Source organism: Primulina eburnea, chromosome 1 (assembly GCF_022965805.1).
Source record: "Primulina eburnea isolate SZY01 chromosome 1, ASM2296580v1, whole genome shotgun sequence".
Classification (NCBI taxonomy): domain Eukaryota; kingdom Viridiplantae; phylum Streptophyta; class Magnoliopsida; order Lamiales; family Gesneriaceae; genus Primulina; species Primulina eburnea.
The window spans coordinates 27,965,238-27,974,023 of NC_133101.1; positions in this window are offsets into that span (position 1 = coordinate 27,965,238).

Sequence of the window (8,786 nt, forward strand, 5' to 3'; positions counted from 1 at the left end):
TGGGAAATATTCAGAACTTAATTTTATCGAAGATTTTTCCCGGTCTCGTACCGAGAGGACAAGAAAGCAGAGTTTGAGAATTTGAGCCAAGGGCAGCTGAATATTGACCAATATGCTGCTAAATTCTCGATTCTACTGCGTTTTGCCCCTCAGATAGCTGGAAATGATGAAGTTGTAGTGAATCAGTTCATCAGAGGATTGAATTCGGAGGTAGTTGCATTTATGAATTTGCAACGACCTTACCATTTTGCTGACATCCTGAGTAGAGCAAAGAGAGCTGAGTCGAGTCTGATTAGACAATTGACAAGGTTGTGTGTGAAGCCACTTCAGGCACAGCAATCCCCTCTTCGATATGATCACGGCAGTACGAGTGGGAAGCAAGATTTGCTGAAGGCTCAGAAGAAGCCATTCAAGAAGTTAGGAAGTGGTTCCTCGAGTTCCAGTAGTTCTAGTCCGAGCTATACTGGAGTGTATTGCAGGAGTTGCGGAGGGAGACATTTCACCGAGCAATGCCAGGGAGTGACTGGTAGATGCAATATTTGTGGACAGCCGGGACACTTTGCTAAAGTCTGTCCCCAGAAGCGTTCCCGAAGATCGTAGGGAACAGAGTTCACTTGAAACCACAGATCCAGAATTTACAATAGGTACTATTCTTTATGATTCTATTGCATATGTATTGAAATATACTAATGCAATTGTTAAGAATATCTTTGACTAAGTTGCATGGAAATATGCTGTATCTATTGGGTTTGTATGTACTGTAGTATTGATGTCCTTGCTTGTTGAGGAAGTGTTGATATCAGAGATTTCTGTATATATTGTATACTACAGTAAGATGAGACTGAAATAGAGATAGATTATGACATACTTGTGTTTTCTGATTTGAACGCATTATTGATATGTATAGGATAAACAAGTACAGATATATCGTAGAATTTTCCAGAATTGGTAAAAGTCGGATCAGAGATGACTGATCAGTGGAGATACCACGATAAGGATCCTAAATTTAGAATTCATTTGATGTCTGTATTGTAAATGACTCGATTAATACAGAAAGGAGCAGATTGCATCCCTATATATTCAGTAGACCTACTGAAATCGAGCCTAACATTGACAGATATGTCAATGATGTATGAGTTGGCTAATGTTTGCCTAGATAAGATTTCAGATTTGTGTGCTATATCAGAAAGATAGAGTTCAGAATTGAATGGAGATCAGACATTGATTGTATGTTAGAATTCAGTACAGAATGATATGGAATGACCAGAATGATACAGAGTGAATTGTAAAATCAGTAGAAGAGTACTAACCAGGAGTTACATCTGATTTAGTGTTTCTCTTTGGTATGTTTCAGTATATTCAGAGATGTTCTGATGATTTTATGCTTGTTATATCTGTAAGATTTTGATATACTTCTAGCATTTGATTGATTGAAGAGAATATCTGAAGATTTTATTGAATATTTTGAGAACTATAATGATTGTATACAGAAATTGTTCAGATATGTATTTTGTTTGAAACAGATTGTATTCAGAATAGATGATATCTGATGTTAGTATACTGATTGAATTTGAGACAGTTGATATTGTGATCAGTGACTGATCAGATACCGATATCAGACAGATCAGAAAGTCAGAAATGTCAGAGTTGTCAGAGATTGATATTATAGGAGTTGACAGATTATCTGATATAATTGTGTTTTGAACTATTTGAGAATTATTGCTCTAAATCAGTATTTGAGATATCTTATATTGGTTGGAGAGCATATTATATTGGCAGATGATATATAGCAGTTGATCAGAATGGCATGAAGATTTGATTGATTTGTCAGAATCGATAGTATTGTTAGAACTTACAATCCTATATATTGACTAGATTAGTATAGATTAATGTTATTATGAATCAGTATTGATACAGATTTTATGAACCGTTGAGAGTATATACAATTCAGCTTGTATCAGAGATGAATTCGAGAATTTCAGCAGTTCAGAAACGTGATCAGAGTGGTCAGAACAGTATTTCGATAATCAGAGCAGAGTATCGGTCAGAGAAACAGATATGTGATTTTGTGGTCTGTATTAGACGGATTGTGTCATGATGTCAGAATGTTACAGAATTGTATAACAGAATTGATATTGATAGTCAGAGCCGAATACCAGGTAGGTATTTTTTCTTTACTTTATGTTATTAACTGATTTGTTTATACCGAGTCTGAAATCACAGATAGTGTCAGAAATGCACAGTAGTGAGTTCAGTTTTCATTCAAGTGATTGTGAATGTATGATATTCGAACAGATAGTTATGATATAGACAGATTAAATCAGTTATGGCAGAATTTGTACCGAAATGTTGGCAGAAATTGTACTGATATGTCTGAATTGCTAACAGAAGAGGACAGAAAGATAGGAATCAGAAGTTTACTATAGATTTTGTATATTTCTGAATAGAAATGGGAGTACATTTCTATGGCTTTCGTAATGAAATTACCATCATTTTCTTTAGATTGAGATATGATATGATTATGATTGAAAGATTACTCAATCTATATCTATCAGTTTGTACCCGATTACGTACAAACAGAATTAAATGATATAGATCGATGTCAAAGAAATGTTCAGATAGAACAGAACATTTAAGTAGATTATATCAGATTGTGATTATGATTGAGTTTGTACTTATTATAGAAGATATCATGAGCTCTCTCTCGCAGATTTTCACAGATTGACAGACAGTCAGAATGTACTAGCCAGATATTGGAAGATATCCAGAGAGTGGTAGTGCTGGATGCTAGCACTAGTTGGCATAAAGTTTTGTTACCTTATGGGTGATTGTGTGGTGATAGCTATCAAAAGAGTACGGAGATCGTTACAGATGACACATTGTACAGTAAGTACTACAGAGTCCATATAACGAAGATTCAGACAGAAATAAAGATAGCTCAGAAATGACAGATTTGATAAACCAACATCGGATGATGATGCTTGGTATTGAGAGTGGAAGCTTGAGTATATCCTTGATTGGGATAAACAGGTTGATCAATGACTGTTGGTATTGGTTACTGAACTGTAATTGGTTTATACAGATGTTGTATAACCCGCATGGCAAGATTGATTCTGTCAGAGTTAGTTTAAGAAGTATTATGATAGGATACTTCATGAATTCTTATTCCAGACTGGAATCAGAGAGTTGAGTTCGAGTTGAACTCGAGTATACATTTCTTCTCGTATAGCTGAATTGATTACTTGAGAGTTCGAGGACGAACTCAGATCTAAGAAGGGGAGAAATGTAATGCCCAAGAATTATAGAATTGATAAACCAAGATTGTTAATCTACGTTAAATATAAGGCTCGAGAATTATCCGTTGTCATCGATGTGAGACTTGAAACCATGAGAATGCATGATATTTAGAGTGAAATTTTTGAAGCATGGCCGAAGCCACACCGCCCCCGCGGTGCTAAGACTACCGCACCCGCGGTGTAGGTGACAGAAATTGGTGAATTTGTGCGAACAGACACCGCACCCGCGGTGCTAGCAAGACCGCCCCCGCGGTGTGAGACCGCACCCGCGGTCATGTAAGGACCGCACCCGCGGTCTAAGAATTCCAGAAAATAATATTGCTGCCGAGAGCACAGCGCACCCGCACTCTTGAGTCACCGCACCCGCGGTCTGCATGCGAGATTGCCACTTTTGAATTTCGTAATGACACATGGCATGCTATATAAATACCTTGCCTTGACACTTCATTCTTTCATTTTCCCATCAGCAGAACCGAGAGCACCTTGGGAGGAAAACTTCATGTCCTTTGATCTTGAGGTTGAGATTTTAAATAATCTTGTGTTCTGATTTTAATTCCGAGTGTAGATTCATGATCCTTGCAACGAGGGCTAGCTAAGGATGTAAGTTCTTATATTTCTAGCATGTTTCGAAATTCATATGTTGGGGAAATTATGTTTTAAGTTGAGAAATGTGTTCTTGGTATATCGAGCATCGTAGATTCGTTATCAGATTGATTTTCGGATATCGTATGCTAGGGGTTCGATTTTCCAGCATATATGGATCGAGTAGATACAGATTTCAGCATGTATGCTGATGTTTAGATGAAACTATCGTGATGTTAATGAGGTTATGATATTGTTATGTGTTGAGATTTAGTTATCGGTATCGCGAGACTACGCCGTTATGCCGTCGATTGTACCGAGATTTATTATTGATTGGCATATATGTTGCTTTGAATTAGAGATTGATATTGTGTGTCTACACATTGCCATTTCAGATTTGAGGTGACAGGTTTGACATTTGATTCGAGATCTCGACAGACAGTGCGACAAGAAAGGTATAATTCATGTGGTCACGGGATTGCACAACTCGAGTCAGATTTGATACGAGTTTCCCTAAATCACATACTAGATTGTTATTACATTTGATTATGTAATGCCTTGTTTATTGATTTATATTCGAGTCCTGAGATAGGAGAGATTGGCAGACTTGCCAAAACTAGACGTTTTGGTGTATCGACGCATAGGAGCAGATTTGCTATATGTGTAGACCCTCGATACAGAGTTGACCGAAGTCTAGGAATAAGACGTACCGTTGCCCCGAGTGGTTGGGTAGGTAACAGACCGTCTTATTCACACCGGGATCCCTAGATTAGAAATGAATCGAGTCAAGATTTAAATGTTGAATACAGATTTGTATTCTTCTACATGTTTAGATTTTATTCATGTTACTTGATATATTCTATGCTTTTGTACATGATTATGACATTGCATGCATCCATGTTTTATACTGGGATATGTTTCTCACCGGAGTTATCCGGCTGTTGTCGTGTCTGTATGTGTGCATGGCAACAGGTGGGGCAGGATCTGGGTCTCGAGCTAGATGAGAGATTGACGATAGCGTGGAGGTCACGGGCGTTGCAGATTTCTAGTGTTTTCCTTTTGACTTGTACTACTTATGTTGTAGTTGGAATTTGAACACTAGCGTATGATTTTACCAAACAGACATGTATGTATATTATGTTGTTTATTTAATATCAAGACATGATATGCTTTAGTTATACATTTAAATTAATGTTAAAAACAAAATTTTGACCCACATTTTCGAGCAAAGATCCAATTAAATCCCAAAAGAATTGAGTTAGAGCCCGGGTCCCCACATTGTTATACGTTGTATTCCAAACTCGATTGATGTTTTCATTTAGTGGTGTAATGTTGTGGTTTAGTTTAGGGCAATCAACGTTTGGTTGATTGTTGTTCTGTACTTGTTTTTTTACCCATCTTTTTAATAAAATTATTTCGTTAAAAAAAAAATATATATCAACATTCACCCCTCGTGGGGGTTGAGGCTTGTTGCGACAATTACATAATGTCTTTTTATATAGATCCGCAACCAGTGAATTCCAAGTTTTCTTGATCTCCGCATCTAGTCGAGGATCCCAATGGTATTGTTTCTACAATTTAAAATATCGTCAAAAAATTTAAAGGTTTGAAATTTTAAATCTGTTCAGTTCGAACAATATCAATAAGTTTTCTCACCTTGAACTTTTTCCAGTAGAAGTCCCTCGTCTTCTCATTCACATATTTCCATGTATGTCCCTCCAAGCACTGCAACATAACTCGGCGAACTTCTTGGTAATATAGGCGGAGACCTTATGACTGTGCGGAAGAAACCTGGAAGTATAAATTACAAATAATTAATTACTCACGCTGAATTAATATATAGTTGACTTAAATGTATTCACATGATTACTTACATTTCCTCCAAATGGACGAATCTGGGTCTTTGGCGATGAATCCTCCGAAGAAGGTGAATCCATATGAACAGGCGATTGTTCAGTCATATCATGCATGCAACACCAGATTCAAGATTCCATTTATGGGAGGGTCTATGATTTACTTGGGCAGGTGAGATGAGTTTATATATGTTAAAAATTATTTTCATAATATCTAATTTAAAATTTTCTTAAACTCCTATGTTATTTGGAAGGCCAAAATTCTATTGTCTAAAAACGAGGAGCATAGCCAAATATCTTTTGGCATGGTGGCAAGGGTGAGGTCCCAAGATCAATGTGGTTTTGGGATCAAATTCCAATTGTGTCGCTAGCTCCTCCACTTACATTGTATCAACAAAAAAAAAAAAAAAAAAAAAAAAGTGCATATATTCAAAAGCTTTCAAACCACGCGCCACATCCTAATCCCATATAGAACCCAAACATCATAATATGAAACTAACTGAGTCTAACGTGCATAGATATATTTTATGTTATTCCAAAACCATTTTTAAATCAAAATAACAATGCTTTAAATCAAGAAAACAATAAGTAAATCAAAATAATAAATCTAACAAAGTTTGTGATAGAATTGTCAAATGGGCTGGCCCACCTCTTCGCGCCTTCAAACGGGCCAGTCCGGGCCACCAACTTTGCGGGTTGTGAAAACCCCAACCCATGCTGGTTACACGGACCAACCAACCAAAAAAATTTAGCCATTTTTTTTTTAACAAAAATCATTATAAATTCTCTAAACTCCAAATTTCATCAGTCATGTCATACATAAATCATAATAAATAATATAAATCTTTTCAATTCATCAATTATACATAAGCATTATAAATATTTTCAATGTTTCGAAATTCATCGTCCATACATGACCATTTCAAATAATATAAATATTTTAAAACTTATCAATCATACGTAAACTATTAGAAGTATATTTAAAAAAAATTGGCTGCCCAACTTGCCATTCCCTAACCCACAACACAAAAGGACCATCAAAATCTTAACCCAACCTGCTTTTTTTTAGTGTTGGGACGTGTTATTACTGAGATCAACCCAAGATTTACAGCTCTAGTCTGGGAAACACCAGATTTGGAATTTAATGGCAACAGCGATAACAACATAAAAATTTTGGTTTGAGGACGAAACTCGAAAGCGTGAGTTTTCTTAAATAAAGCATGCAGTTGCCAAAAAAAATTACTTTTTTTTTTTTTTAAATTTTAACAATGGAAACTAGTTTTGCCATCGTTATTTTATGACAACGAACAAACCTTTCGGACCATCTATGAGGCTAGGGAGGACATCGTGCCTAAGGGCCCGACCCAGGATGTGGCCCAATATGCTTCTACAATTTTTGAATCATGATTTGTGTTTTCATTGATGGTTGTGAGATACTATTTAACAAATGAAAAAAGAGGAATTGATATGTAATAGTGTTTGGAGAAACTCAATTGCTTATTATCAAATACTTATATTACCTATAAAATTTTGTTAATCATACTAGTAACATCAAATTAATTTAACTTAAAAAAGTTGAAGTTAATCAAGAATTATCTTCGATCAACAATGTCATGTGATAGATTAAATGGGCGAGCTATATCGTCGATTGACAAAAAAAATAGTCTGATAACTGGATTATAGAGATTTGATAAATATTTCTATCTCTAAAACAACGAAGCAAGTAGTATTTATGTAATTATCTTAAATATTTGTTGGCTTGTAATTAATATAATGTATTGTTATGGTGTATTTATGTATTTTTTTTTGTATTTGTTATTTGCGAACTAAACTTTATAATTATTTACCGCAACAAGTTAACCTTTTTTTTTACGTTTCGCCTCAGGTCTCATCAAACACAGTTATGACTCTAAGTCTGTCAGTAACTAATGACACAAAAATATGTTATTATTTTATTTTATTTGGGTAGTTTAATTTTACTTATATACTAATGCAAAATTTTTTAAAAAAATTCCATCGTCGTATAACGATCGAGGCTATAATTACCGTCATAAATTACCCATTTTTTGTGGTGAAATAAAATGTGAATGATTTATTTGAAACTTTAATAAATAAGATACATCAGGTAATATCAAATAAGAATAGTTTCACGAATCGTATTTAGGAAATTTGAGATAGTTTTCTTGTCCTAAAAAAGCCAACAATAACTGTTACGGTCAAAATTTTAGGAGAGAATCAATACAGTTCTCTAGTGTCAAAGTCATCCGATTAACATTTTTTATTGACGATGATACCGATAAATCAAACTTAAAATAGAAAACAAGGATAAAGCATAATTAAATGCATATGATACCCCTATAAGGATATGGGTTCCCTCACCTGATACCCGTTTATACAACCAGGGGTACCGGGTCGTTTTGTGAAAGCCCGGGTAAATCTTCCCTTCCCGGGTGGGATGGTTTTATCCGCAGTCCTTTTCCAATAGCCCGGGTCCTCATAGAGTTGGCCGGGTGCTTCTCACCTTTCCGGGTATAGTTACCGGTTGCACAACCACTTGGGCAACCTCGAGAATGGCGCTGCCTCGATAAGTGAACCGCACTCGAGTGTGAGCATCGCAAGCAGTCCAATCCTTCAGAACAACTTGGGCTTGGAGTGTCCGAGAAGTCATCAGAAGCTAGTATAATAAACCGACTTAGTAGATGACGCGAGAATCGAGGTAACTACCCATTCCTCTCCTATAAATAGCAGATATTAATGTCATTAAGTGATCCTGAAAAAAACCTTTGAACTTTAAGCACTCTACGTATTTTTCCTCAAATATTGCTCGAGTTCATCATCTTATAACCTGCTGACTTTATCATCGGAGTGGCTACGTCAGATATCCCTCCGGCGCCCATTCACGAGTTCTTTTCATTGTTCGCAGGTTTTGTTTAGGCCATTGTCTTCGTTCAAAACTCCCAAACATTATAAATTGTTGATTTGATCCGTTGGAGCTCCTTACCCGACTCGCCCATTTCAACGAGATCTTATCATTGGCGCCGTCTGTGGGAAATAT